The sequence below is a fragment of the Ictidomys tridecemlineatus genome, chromosome 13, assembly GCF_052094955.1.
Source record: "Ictidomys tridecemlineatus isolate mIctTri1 chromosome 13, mIctTri1.hap1, whole genome shotgun sequence".
NCBI lineage: Eukaryota > Metazoa > Chordata > Mammalia > Rodentia > Sciuridae > Ictidomys > Ictidomys tridecemlineatus.
This window is the reverse complement of record NC_135489.1, coordinates 47,503,971-47,518,773: the sequence shown is the minus strand read 5'-3', so window position 1 is coordinate 47,518,773 and position 14,803 is coordinate 47,503,971. Positions and strand designations below refer to the sequence as shown.

General features: G+C 34.7%; 1 protein-coding gene across 4 annotated transcripts in view; it reads left to right on the top strand.

Annotated features, from left to right (window-relative positions):
- The window catches only part of Mib1 (MIB E3 ubiquitin protein ligase 1), a 172,756-nt gene that overhangs the window by 11,986 nt on the left and 145,967 nt on the right, over positions 1-14,803 (top strand). The window lies entirely within an intron of this gene.

The window sequence follows — 14,803 nt, the reverse complement described above, 5'->3', positions numbered from 1 at the left end:
CCTGGCTTGTGTTTAACTTATTTGTTAATTTATTATAGGAAATTCTCTTGTAAATGACATGATTAAATATTGTGTACACTGATTTTGAGATTCATTGCTTTTAATAGAATTTACCTTGTTTGTATTTATTATAACTGGTATATATTTTTTAGTTTACTGCTGTCTTACTTTTTAAATTTTAATGTATATTTTTCTCAGTGAGTTGGAAATATCACTTTTTTTCCTGTTCTCATAGTGGTTACTGTTTAATATTTAACAAACTGAAAAATTTGTGTTCTATACATGTAGAAAATGAAGTAGTCTCTTTAATTTCCTATGCTCCACATTTCTTACCTATTCCATTTGCCTTGGTTTTATGGAAATTATCAGGAAAATTAGTCCCAAATAGTTTGCATTGTTTTTGCTCTCTTTCTTCCCCATAAATATATGATCTTTCATTATATTTTAGAACTTGCTCTGAAAACTGCATTAAATTTCAAGGGCTAGTGGTATAACATGTAAAAGGCCCTGTAACTCCCAAAAGGCCATTAAACTTCACAGTTACATTATTAGTAATTTACTGGACTTAAAATTTAAGCATTGAGTTGGGCATGGTGGTTTGCACCTGCAGTTGCTGCTAGTCAGGATACTGAGATAGAGGAATCATTTGAGTCCAAGAGTTTGAGACCAACCTCGCCAATGTAGTAAGACCTTGTCTCTTAACAACAACAGTAGCAACAAATACAAAAACAGTACTTTCTTATTACTGTCTCTCATATCTTATATCTCATGTCTTTCCCTTTGTCCTCTCTCTTTTTAAAAAAAAGTTTTTTTTTTGTTTTTTTTTTTTTAAGAAATAGTTAAGAGTCCTTGGAGGCCTGAAAATTACTTAATTTTACTACACTTTCCCTCCCACTCCCAAACAACCTGAGTAGTAATTTGTGTATTTATTTCTAAGTTCAAAATACTTCTCTCAAAACTAGCTCTCTGGTCCATTTAGTGTTGAAGATGAGAAGTCTTACTCTAGTGCGTAGTATGATTATCTGCTTAACTTAATGTAACACTATTGTTAGACATTTATGATTTTTCTGTGTGTGTGTGTGTGTGTGTGTGTATGTAATATGTAACAGGTAGTTTCTTATTTATAGTTATATTTAGCGTTTTATAAGAGGGGCTGGGGATGTGGCTTAAGTGGTAACGCGCTCGCCTGGCATGTGCGGGGCGCTGGGTTCGATCCTCAGCACCACATAAAATAAAGATGTTGTGTCCACCGAAAACTAAAAAAAAAAATATTAAAAAAAAAAAAGAAAAGAAAAAGTATCATTCCTGTGAGAAACTTGTTTGCTGTGAAAGCAGTTTATTGAGCTACATATGAGGCATTAGGTTCTCCAGGTTGAGGTGGTTAGCCTTTACTATCAAAGTAGTACTAGGGTCCTTAATCTTTTAGTTTTTCTTTGTTCCATACAGATTAGCTCAAAATCCCAGTCATTTTAAACTCTTGCAGCCAAGCTCTTCCTTGGCAGATATGACGTAATATCTGCCATTATATCTGCCATCATATCATATCTACTCAACTATCAGATGGTAGATAGTATTTCCTTTTCTTTTATGAGAAAAGTTTTACATTTAATGTTTGTGTGTATGTGGTCAGGGACAGTAGGGACTATTGTAGGATCTGGAACCCATAGATACAGAGGGCCGACTACTTCTTTTTTCATTCTATTTACTAGTTAAGTAAAAACTGAAATTTAGCTCTTAGTGTCCTATCTTTTGTGTTGCTAGTAATTTCTTACAAATTAATTGGAAGGTCTTTCATTTATATATTTTGAACAAATGATTAAAAGTCCACTAAATTTAAAATTAAGTAAAAATTATTTTCTTTTAAGGACGCAAACATGAGAATTTATTAGCAATATACCTCATTTCCAGTGTTGTAAACTATATAATGAAGGAAATGTATTATTATTAAAAGTTTATTTTTTTGGGTACTGGAGATTGAATCTCCAGGGGTGCTTTATCACTGAACTCTATCTCCAGCTCTTTTTGTTTTGAGACAGGGTCTTGCTAAGTTGCTGAGGGTCTCACGAAGATGCCAGGGATGTTCTTGATTTGTAATTCTCCTGTCTCTCAGCCTCTTGAGTCAATGGGATTACAGGCGTGCACCACTGTACTCTGCTTGGAAACATCTTTAAACATAAGTTTTCTTATTAGTTTCTTTGGGACAGTATTTTTTCATTTTTTTAAAGACAATACCTGGGATAGATTAAATGGATATATATATTTTTATTTTTTAGTTATAGGTGGACACAATATCTTTATTTTTATGTGGTGCTGAGGATTGAACCCTGTGCCTCACGCATGGTAGGCGAGCACTCTACCTCTGAACCACAACCCAGTCCCTAAATGGATATAATTTAAAAAAATATCTTCCAAGGAGCATTTCATTTACAAATACTTTTCATCCCAGAAAAGTTGTGCAAATTTAGAATACTATTATTGTTATTTTAAAATATTTACTTTTAGTTATATGTGGGCACAATATTTTTATTTTATTATTTTATTTTTATGTAGTGCTGAGGATCAAACCCAGTGCCTAATGCATGCTAGGTGAGCACTCTTCCACTGGGCCCCAGCTCCAGCCCAGAATACTATTATAAAAAAAAATTAAAATTTTGACTCTGTAAGTTCTTATCTCAAGATAATCAGTGATTTGTGTATCATTAGGACACACTGCACAAGTCAGCCTAAGTGCCCCAAAGCTGCAGCATATGTTAATATGCTGGAGGTGCTTGAGGGCAGTTGTTAGCACCTCATGTTCTCAAATTTCTACTCACTTTCACTGTATCTTGGGTTTCAAATGTGATGTATGATTATTTATAGTGACCCAGTGAAGGTGCTATGACAGTTGGTTAATATACAGTAAGTAAAACTCAATTTTATTCTTGTGTTTTTAGAGAAAAAAAATGAAAGTAGTTTTTTTTGTTGTTGTTGTTGGTTCTGGGATTGAATCCAAGGCCACTTAACCACAGAGCCACATCCCTAACCATTTTTATTTTTTATTCTGAGACAGGATCTCAATTAGGGTCTTACTAAATTGTTGAGGCTGGCTTTGAACTTTGATCCTCCTGCTTTAGCCTTCTGAACTTCTGGGATTACAGGCATGTGCCACTGTGCCAGCAAAAGTAGAAGTTTTTTATATATATTTTTAAAAGTCTTCTTGATCTTCTTTTTTTAATATATATTTTTTAGTTGTAGTTGGGCACAATACCTTTATTTTATTTATTTATTTTAATGTGGTGCTGAGGATCGAACCCAGAGCCTCGCTCGCACGTGGTAGGCGAGTGCTCTACCGCTGAGCCACAACCCCAGCCCAAAAATAGAAGTTTTAATGGAAGTTTAAACTCCTTATTCAGGATGCTTGGGACTGAGTTTATAAGCTTTTGAATTTTAGAATTATTTTATGGTATCTTTATCACATAACACACAGAGGCCTACAGCAATACCCGCAAATCAAGTACATTAATATTTCTGCAATGAAGCATATGAATAACTCTAAGGGGAAAAAGACTATATACTGTATGTAGCCCCTTGTTTGATCAGGTTAGATTTTATCACTAAATGAGTTTGTGGCTAACTTAAAAATTAGAATTTAAATAACTTTTTTTTTTTTTTTTTGGTTGAGACAGGGTCTTGCTATATTGCTCAGGCTCATCTTAAACTAATGATGGGCTCAAGTGATCCTCCTGGATCAGCCTCTTAAGTAGTTGGGATTATAGGAGTGTACTATCATGCCCTGTTTAGACTGTTTGTTTCTTTTTTAATTTTTGTTTTGAGACAGTGTCTTGCTAAGTTGTTGAGACTGGTCTTGAATTTGGAATCCTGCCTCACTCTCCCAAGTTGCTCGGATTATAGGTATGTGCCTCCATGCCTGGTGAATTTATCCTCTTGATGATAATCTTGTTCCTTTTAAAACAAGAAATGCCTGGGCATGGGGTGCATGCCTGTAATTCCAGTGACTCTGGAGGCTAAGGCAGGAGGAGTCCAAGTTTGAGGCCAGCCTCATTAATTTAGTGAGACTGTATGAAAATAAGAAGAGCTCGGGATGTATCTCAGTGGTAAATTGCATCTGAGTTCAATCCCCAGCCTGTCCCTGCCCCCAGAAAACAGAAGAAAACAAAAAACCAGCAACAAATGGGGTGGTATGTGGGAACTTTTTTGGTGTGTGTGATAGTATTAGTAGTAGTCTTCTTTTTTCTTTCCCTAATTTGAACCTCAATTCTTCACCCATAAAATGAAATTCTTATGTTTCACTCAATTAATTTCTTACTCTTGTGTAACAAATGCTAAAAATGCAAATATATTACTAAAATTTCCAATTGTACACCTATTTTGACTACTTGTTTCTTTTGTTTGGACTGAATATGGCCTGGTTATAATTTTATTGTGTGTACTTACAACAGAGTAGCTGAGATTACAAAAATAGAAAAGATATGATGGGAGGGTTGTAGATTTTGGGGCGATAGTGTCAAAGAAATTTTCTTAATGCATATTAAAAATTGGTTGGAAGCCAGGTCTGGTGGCACATGCCTGTAATCCCAGTGGCTCAGGATTGTAGTCCTCCTGCTGAGGCAGGAGGATTGCAAGTTCGAGGCCAGCCTCAGCAATTTAGTTAGGCCCTAAGCAATTTAGTGAGAACCTGTCTTAAAAAAAAATAAAAAGGATTGGAGATGTGGCTCAGTGGTAAAGTGCCTCTGGGTTCAATGCCCAGTACCCCCCATCATGAAAAAAAATATTGGCTGGAAGTAGATGGTGTATTTCTCTTTTATATTGTTGAAATTAATTTTAAAAGGAATCTTTTGATTAAAATGTATTTCTTTGAAATTAAATATTAGAGTAGGATTTAATAAATTATATTAACAAGATGCCCTAGATATGTTATCATTCTTTAGACGATTTAAGTTGGGAGAGGAGTACCCATGATAGACTGAAGCACTCTAAAGTTTGTAAGATCCACCTTGAATTTACTAATCTGTATCTTTAGGCAAGGGCTTCATTTTCTTCACCTATAAAACAGGAATGATAATGCCTATTTAAGTAGTGTCCAAAGGGTTAAATAAAAATATAGCTGGGTTTGGTGGCCACACGGCTTCTGAGGCTGAGGAGCCAGCCTCAACAATTTAATGAAACCCTAAGCAACTCGGTGAGACCCTGCCTTTAAATAAAAAATACAAAAAGGGCTGGGGATGTGTTTCTGTGGATTAGCGCCCCTGGGTTCAATCCCTAGTACCAAAAAAAAAAAAAAAAAAAAGTATAGCACTAAACTTGGTAGTAGTAAATAGTGGCTGGTATTGTTAATCACAACAATCTTATTTTCTTTAATTTAGTATTTCTCAAGAGTCAGGAATGTGGAATATACCAACCAGCTGGTAGGTCACAAAGGCCTTGCCCTCATTAAGAGTTTTAATTATAGTTGAGACTATTTCTAAAGGAATTAGTAATTTGATAGTTCAGGAGAATAAAGATGGATACTGGAGTTTGGTTAACCTACATTAATCTGTAATAATTTTTTGTCACATGTGATTTGGGGTTAAAGTTTTTTTTTTTTTTTTTGTGTGTGTGTGTGTGTGTGTGCCCCTCCCCACCCCCAGTGCTAAGCAAGTACTTTGTCACTGAGCTAAATCCCCAGCCCTATGGTTAAAGTCGATGAATCTATAAATCAGAAGTAGAATTTCTTCGTTGGTTGAATGACATAAAATTATGCCACAGTAACTAATTACATTTGATAATTGTTAAAGAATTGTAAATTCTTTTAATAGTGTATAGGTGGACACAATACCTTTATTTTGTTTTTATGTGGTGCTGAGGCTCGAACCCAGTGTCTCACATGTGCTAGGCAAGTACTCTACCACTGAGCTACAGCCCCAGCCCAAATTCTATTTGTTTTTTGGTACCAGGGATTGGCTCTAGGAGCACTTAGCCATTGAGTCATCCTTGGCCCTTTTTATTTTTTATTTTGAGACAGGGTTTCACTAAGTTGCTGAGGCTGGCTTTGAATTTGTGATCTTCCTGCCTCAGCCTTTCGAGCCACTGGGATTACAGGTGTATGCCATCGTGACTGGTATAAATTCTTTTTAATGTTAGATGAAGTCTTTTAATTTGGGCAAGAATTTTAGTGGATTAGCTAGGCACCATACTAGTCTACTGAAGATTTTTTACTTTATTTTTTTGTGATACCAGGGATTGGACCCTGAACAATCTATTACTCAGCCTTATTCCAGACCCTTTTTTATCTTATTTTTGAGATGGGCTTTTGCTAAATTGCCCAGGCTGGCCTTGAGCTTGTGGTTTACTGGCATAGCCTCCCCAGCTGGGATTATAGGTGTGCTCAGCTGTTGTTTTTTTTTTTTTTAATTTTTTAGTTTTAATTTTCATTTGTTGATAGACCTTTATTTATTTATATGTGGTGCTGAGAATTGAACCCAGTGCCTCACACGTGCCAGGCAAGTGCACTACTGCTGAGCCCCAGCCCCTGCTCAACTGTTTTTATTTTTAGAAAGCTTTAAAATTTATCATATAATATTTTAAATAGCCAAGTAGATAAGTCAGTAATATTAGCAAATATACTGTTGTAGAAACTAAGCACTACTAATATATTTGAACACTGTATGTGTATTGCTCTCCAGTTACATTGTCTTTCTTCCTGTCCTATGTTAACTATCAGGTTAGTTTTTTGTTATTCCTGAGTTATGTTTTATATTATTTAAATGTCATGTCTTTCTATGTAAACAGTACGTAGTACTATATTTGTTACACTGTATTCTTCTGTAATTTAAAAATACTCAGCATTATGATTGAAGGATTCTTTTTGAATTTTGTGGCTGTTCAAAAATCTATTTTAAGTATTTTATTGTATACCTAATATATATAGCCATTTTCTTGTTAATGAACAATTAGGTTGTTTTCTTTCTTTTTTTTGCTATTAAATAATTGCTAATTTAGATAGTCTTTTTCCATATTGAAGTGCTTAATAGACTGAACTGTTTGTATTGAAAACTCTAGTTTTCTGTCATCTTTTCTATGGGGAAATGTTTTGAAAGGTTAAATAGTTTTATTATTTACATGTATAAAGTGAGAATATAAATTGATATGGGGTCTATAGGGAAATTTAATATTTTCCTTGGTCTATAGGGAAATTTAATATTTACCTTTAATCACTACTTTGTGAATCTGAGCTTTTTTTGCTTTTCTCAAGAGCTTATGGTTATTGATATTAACTAGCATGCTTTACGGTTTTCACAAAAGTTTGCAAGAAAGACTTCAGCTATGATAATTCTCTAAGTTATTGAACTTCGAGAGATGCCATTAAAACTTAGAGCAGATGGTCATTTGAGTTTTAAAAGAATGAATCAAAAGCTATTATCAGGTGGTTCATTTATTGGTGGCAGATGTCTTCACAAGAAAAGAGCATTAATTATCTCTCTAGGGTAATATATTAGGTACTATGGCATTCTATAGCAAGATGAAATGTGTTTTGAAGTTAAAATTTGTTTTTCTTTTTTTGGGGGGAGGGGGTACAGAGATGTAACTCAGGGACACTTAACCATTGAGTCATATCCCCAGCCCTCCGCCCCCCCTTTTTTTTTTTAAAGAGAGAGAGAGAGAGAGAATTTTTTAATATTTATTTTTTAGTTTTCGGTGGACACAACATCTTTATTTTATTTTTAACTGGTGCTGAGGATCAAACCCAGCGCCCCGCGCGTGCCAGGTGAGCGCACTACCGCTTGAGCCACATCCCCAGCGCCCCCAGCTCTTTTTATTTTTTATTTTGAGACAGGGTCTTGCTAAGTTGCTGAGGCTGGTATCAAACTTTTGATTCTTTTCGCTGAGCCTCCTGAGTTGCTGGGATTTCAGATGTGTGCCACCACACCTGAAATGAAAATTTTAAGGAATAAATCTTGTCGGGATTATTGGTTTTATGAGAATGAATTTGGTGAATGTAGTATCAGGAAGATACTTACTACCTACCATAAGAGGTCAGTAAAATTTTGACCTTGTTATTTAATGCCATTTTTCTGTTTAATGTTTTCTTTAAACATCAACTTTTAAAGTCAGTTGCATTCTCATTAAAAATTCTATAGTGCTCATGTTGGTAGTGGAGTAGGTTGCTTTGTTTACTCTTCCAATTCTCAGGGATAGTCTGTTTCACAGCTGTTCAGTGGTTTTGTTGGCATTTGAACTGTGGGAACCAAGAAAGGATTTGGATGTGTTTTTGTGTGCATTAATGGTTTTCCTGAAATATTCTTTAAAACCATGAATTGTAGATTTTTTTTTAACTAGTTGTTGTCATTGTGTGTTTAAATGATTCCTTTTAAAGAAATCTGCACATCAGTTATGAGCTCATGAATGTTAATGTTATGGTACTTTGTGGAAAATGAACTTAGAGATACAAAATATGAAAATTAGGACAGTAGTTGCAAACAGAGTTTTTATTTATTTCTGTCAATATATTTTCCCTATGCCCTTTCCTTAGCCAAGTCTCACCTTAAGAGCTGCATGGTTAGTTCAGGATACACCTTTAAGTGCGGAATGGATACTTTGTTAGTGCATTTTACTTTTTTTTTTTTTTTTGTGATAACATGTTGGAGACATACTTTAGATCTTGTTGAGGAACTGAACCATTGTGTGGACATTTACTATTAGCTAGGGTTGAAATTCTGATACTTTTGGTCATCTTCCTGTGGTAAGGCAGATGATGTAGATTAGATGCTACTAATATCAGGCATGTGGCATAAAGAGTATACCTGGGTAAAAGTATGTTTTCATAAGCATAATATAACGCAGTGTAAGGATTTTAAAAAGTAAGACTGTAAAAAGTAAGTAGTAGCCATATACACTGTTAGCAAAATAATTTGAAAGTTGATTTCTGTAGACACTTGCTTAGGTCCCTCATGTTTTTATTTTTCAGTTTTAATTTTAAGTGATATGTACATTATCTCTAGTGCTTATATTTTATTTTAAGTGCTCCTATTCACCTAGCTGCTCCTTAGAATTAATACATAGTGCAAAAAATTTGGACAACTACAAAGTGCTGTCTTGTTTTGGAAATTATCTTTCTAGTGTTCCTGTAATATGTCTTATTTATTTATTATTTTTTGGCAAAAATGTTATACTTCAATTCCTTGCAAATTACTTGATAAAATGATGATATATTTACCATGTTAGCAGTATGTTTTCTACATGTTTAAACTACATGTATTTTCCTCTAAGAATTAACATAGCCTGTATTTTCAACATCATTAAGTTACATTTTTGTTTTTACTACATACAATTGAGTATTTTGGGGCATACTTTAAAAATTTTTTTGGAGGCAAGCCAAAGACTTTAAGTCATTTGAAACATTTTGCCAAGTGTTTTCTATAGAATTTGTGTCGATTTTTATTTATTACTCAGGGATCTCTGACTGGCTTTCTTGACATATCTACAATATGCACTGAAGATAGTATATTTAGTTGGTGTTCTGTTTGTGGTACTGGGGATCCAACTAGGGACTCATTTGTGCTAGGAAATTGCTCAATCAATGAGTTGCATCTCCAGCCTTCTTGTTTAAAGTGTAAAATTAACAGCATGGTTGTAATACACATTTAACAATTCAAAAGCATGAAGAACAAAATGTGAAATTGTGCACTCCAGCCATTGTTAGCAATTTGTCATGGGTTTTCATATTGATCTCTCATTATCTACTATGTATATATGTGCCCACTTGGCATGTGTGTGACTTCTGAGGTTTGTTTGACGCTTATAAAGACTTTGTTTAAAATTGTAAAATATGCTGTTTAACTTTTTATGAGCACTTTAGTGTCTTTTTTTTTAAAAAATTGTATTGAGCTCTGTTTTATCTTGAGTTTATTTTTGGTACATTGTACTGTAGGGAACTATAATTTAACAAACATCAAAAAATGTTTTCAACTTGCTTTGTTCTGATTACTATGGTTACAGTACTATGGTTACCCCAAAATCGAGTGGTGTAAAACAGTTTATATGCTCTTGGCTCCTGTGGGTCAGCAATTTCGGTAATGGCGTGGTAAGGAATGGCTTTTTGATACTGCACAATGTCTGGAGCCTCATCTGGAAGACCCAAACAGCTAGGGGACTGGTGCAGCCAGAGTTCCTTAGGCATTTTAACTCTGGGCCCTCTCCACGTGATCTTTCTGTGGTGACTTTTCAGGGTGGCTAGACTTACTATATATTGCTCAGAGCTTCTAGTGCATACTGGGTGTGAATCTTGAGGGGGGAGAGAGTGACAGGCAGATAGGACAAGTAAATGGCATCTGCATTAGTTTTCATGACCTAACTTAAGAAGTCATATACTGTCACTTCCTCTGCACTCTGTTGATTGAAGTAATTAGGAATGTCTACTTAGGTCCAATGGAGAGAGAAGTGATCCACCTCTTTTTAAATTTTTTAAAAATTGTCAGTTTACCTTTATTTATATGTGGTGCTGAGAATTGAACCCAGTGCCTCACACATGGCTAGGCAAGTACTCTACTACTGTGATACAACCTCAGCCCTGTATCCACCTCTTGATGGTGGAGTGTCATTTGGGGTCTCCTAAAAAAGCACACAGGATGAGTCATAAATTAGCATGGCCATCTGTGGAACATACAACCAGTTATACCTTTCTTCCCTTTTAAATATACACTCAGTTTTCTAGGAATATAATTTATATATAATACATATATAAAAAAGCCAGGGGTATGTTTATTTTACTATTCAATTCTGTGAATTTTAAAACAAAATCTGTTGTGATTCTTGGTATTTCTCTTTAAAAATTGCAGTTTTATGAAAATTCAAATAATAATTCTGCTCAAATAGTTATGATAGTTTTAATTTGTCAGTAGGTTTCAGAATTTACCTAAAAATTATCTTTTGTGAACTAGAGTAATTTTTTATTTAATTTTGTATTTCTATTGGAAGTAATAGTTATAGAAATAATTACAGAATTATTATTCAAAATGTACATTCTATGGAATTGATAATATTTAAAGCAAAATATAGTAATTTTTTAATGACCTAAGGGATGGATATGGATGTGGATGTCCAGTGTGGACTATTTAGGTACTTTGATTTTATTTTTTAATCCTTTTGTGATTAAAGGAGAAAAAGTCAAGGGCTGGGGTTGTGACTCAGTGGTAAAATGCTTGCCTAGCATGAAAAAAACCCTGGGTTCAATCCCTAGCACCGCAGAAAAAGAAGTCAAGCCCTTTTCTGTGTATTCATTTTATATCCCTAGAAGGGAATCTAGGGATTGAACCCAGGGGTGCTTAACCACTGAGTCACATACCCAGCCCTTTTTACTTTTATTTTTTTGGAGACAGGGTCCCTCTAAATTGTTGAGGATGGCCTCAAACTTGTCATTCTCTTGCCTCAGCCTCCCGGCTTGTGCGCTACCTGGCCCTTTGATCCATATTCTAAAAGACTGAAACATGTAATACTGGTAAATATTGATAGCTTTGAGTTGTGTAGCTGTAATTCTGTGGTTTTTAAATTTTAGTTCACATTTCATTTAGGCTTCAATATAGTTTCTTTTGGGCCTATAACTGATAATAATTTCATGATTGATACAGTCAGATTTAATTTGCACAATATAAAAGGAAGACATCGTTATTAACTGATAAAAAGTGGTGCATAATCTGCTGGCATGCATCGCTATTTTGTGTGGTAGCTCTGGATCAAAAATAATCGAAAGGAATTGAGAAGATTAGTACAACCCCTAGGAAGCCACAGGATGTGGGGGAAAAATGTGAGATAAAATAGTAATAAGAGAATAGCCATGGAGAAGGTGGGTAATTTGCTAAAATGGGGTTAATTTCACATGAATAATTGCTTCCTGTGTGCAGTTTCTAAGAAATTGAGACCCTATTAAGTTCTTTGATTTCTGTATAAAGATTGTGGAATTCTGATGATTTTTTATTACTAAATTATTTAAGCAGATGAATAGTAAATTTCATAAATTCTTACTAAAATTAAATACAGTATAACTGCTTGCATTTACATTTTACTTTAAATTCCTTCAAAGTGTGTTCATCTCTGTGTCACTATAGCCTTCATGTGAAAGGAAGTGTTTTCTCAATTTGTACTTCACAATATTGGTCCTAGAGTAGTGTAAGTCGATTTTAAATATTATGTACCTAGCAAGTTACAGAGCTAGGGTCTTAAATCACATGGCTTTGCATTTATGTATGCGTATATATTTATGTAATATTTGAGATGGAATCTTGCTATGACACCCTCCTTAGTAGCTGGGACTACAGATGTGTGCCTGTAATAGTTTTGTGTAGTAATATGAATATACAGGTTAGAAATCGTATTTGATTTTGTTATTTCCTAGCCAAGTCTCTGATTACATTGTACTTTTCTGCTAAAATATGAGACTACTTGGTTCATTGAACACACTCTGCTCTTCTGTGAGTTCCTTCCTTTCTTTGAAAGGGTTTGCTCATCATTTCTGTGAAACTCTTCTCATCTTTTTTCTGATTTAGTTTTTTGGGTGTCTGTTTCTATCAATGGAGGACCTGGATTTATTTGTTTGTTTGTTTTGGTGCTGGGGATCAGATCCAGGACCTCACACATGCTGAGCTGCACCCATAGCCCTAATTGGTATATTCTTATTTATTTTTTTCTTGATACTTCCCTTCTCGTTTTTAAGCAGAACAGTTCCTAGATTTCAGTTTAATGTGCTGCTTAATTGCCTATTCCTAAATAGATATTTTTATATCTTTTTAAATATATATTTTATTTTGTTTATTGATTTTTATGTGGTGCTGAGGATCGAACCCAGTGCCTCACTTGTATGAGGCAAGTGCTCTGCCACAGAGCCACAATCCCAGCCCCCTAAATATCTCTTAATATTTTTATTTATCTTGAATGATCTTATTTATGCTTTATGATTCATACTTTCTATATCTTTTCTTCTGACCCAGTCACTAAGTCTTGACTTCAGCTCTCCATTTCTCCTGTCCCCATTCTAATTCAAACCACCATGGATTTACCTGGTATGCTTCAGACTTCCTATAACTTGATCTTTTGCTAGTCATTTTTACTTTCTTGATTTCTCTTTACTGCACTACAGAAAGAGTGATATTTGAAAATACCAAAGGGCCTGCCCCCAATTGGAGTGGGAGTAAAGAACACCTCCTGTCCCTACAGTCAAGCATTTGTGTGGTAGGAGACTGCAGGGGATTTTTCATAAAACGTGGGGCATTGCTCTTTCTTTCTTTCCTTCCTTTGGGCCTTGTCCATGCTAGGCAAGTGCTCTATCTCTGAGGATAGAGCTCTTAAAATTTTGAGAGAGTCTCACTAAGTTGCCCAGGCTGGCCTTGAATTTTTGATCCTCCATGTAATCCCCAGTGATTTGAGATTATAGGTTTGTGCCATTGGGCCTGGCTCTAGTTTCCTTTCAGTCATTTTAGGGCTTGTTCTATCCTTCCTCCTTTCTTTCTACTCCTACCTTCATCCTCTTAACCTTCTCAGCTCAGACACAGGCTTACACTCAAGTTGCCCCTTGGTTTAATTCTGGTTATATAAAATGAATAATAGAGGTTCCCCCTTCTTTGTAGGAAATAGCAATAGTGTATTAATTCCTGTAGAATTTAGTAATAATATTACTATTTTTTTTACTGTAGTTCTTGCAAGTATACCACATTTTAATTTGATTTTTAGAACACATTGCTTCACTACCAAAGAATATATTACCTTCTCCAAAGGGGACCAAGGTTCTAGGAATGAAAATGGCTTCTTTTATTTATTGAAAGTACCTCAACTTAGACATAATAGAGAAGAATATAATGATTCTCTATATACCCATTACCCAATTTAGCATGGTTAATCTTTCATCTGAATCTCACCTTAGTTTCCCACTATCCATCTCCAATTATTTTGAAATAAATACCTTTATTTTTTATGTAGAAACTTCAGTTACAGTGTTTTCTTCAAGGGTACCAAATAATTATTGACAGAACCAGAACTTTAATCCAGGAGAGTGTCACTGTTACACATCCTTATGCTTGATTATCTAGGATATGTTTATAATGTTCAGAAGCCACAAAATGTTTCAAAAAATTCTAGCATTGACCTGGGATTGTGGCTCAGCAGTAGAGTGCTCGCCTAGCATGTGTGAGGCCCTGGGTTGTATCCTCAGCACTAAATTTAAAAAAAAAAAAAAAAGAATAAAGGTATCGTGTCCAACTACAACTAAAAAATAAATATTTTTTAAAAATTCTAGTTTTAATTTATGAACAAATAGTATTAATATCACAGAATAGTAAAGGTATATTACCCCCAATCCTATTGCCCTAAAATGAAAGTTATTTTCATTACTTTATAGGGGTATCTTATTTTTTTGGTGGTTATAGTTGGCCAGCATGACTTTTATTTGTTTATTTTTATGTGGTGCTAAGGATTGAACCCAGTGCCTCACACATGCTAGGCAAGTGCTCTGCCACTGAGCTAGAGCCTCAGCCCCAAGGGTATCTTTTAATAGTTTCAACATCTGTCTCATCCATCTGTGTGAACAGTTTTAGTAGGAGTCATTTTACCAAGTGCTTTTTTTCCTTTGGGGGAAGACCCCATATCATGGTGTATTGTTTTCCCTTAAGTAGGGAAACTTGCTTGCTAATCATTTTCTAGAATTTGTTTTCTGGCGGAAAAAAATCCCCTATAGGTAAACCGCTTAAATTGATAGTTTGTTTCCATATCATGAGAATGAAATTGTCTTTTCTTTTGCAGTATTTGTTTATCTGGAGAGTAGTTTGAGATTCTAAAGATT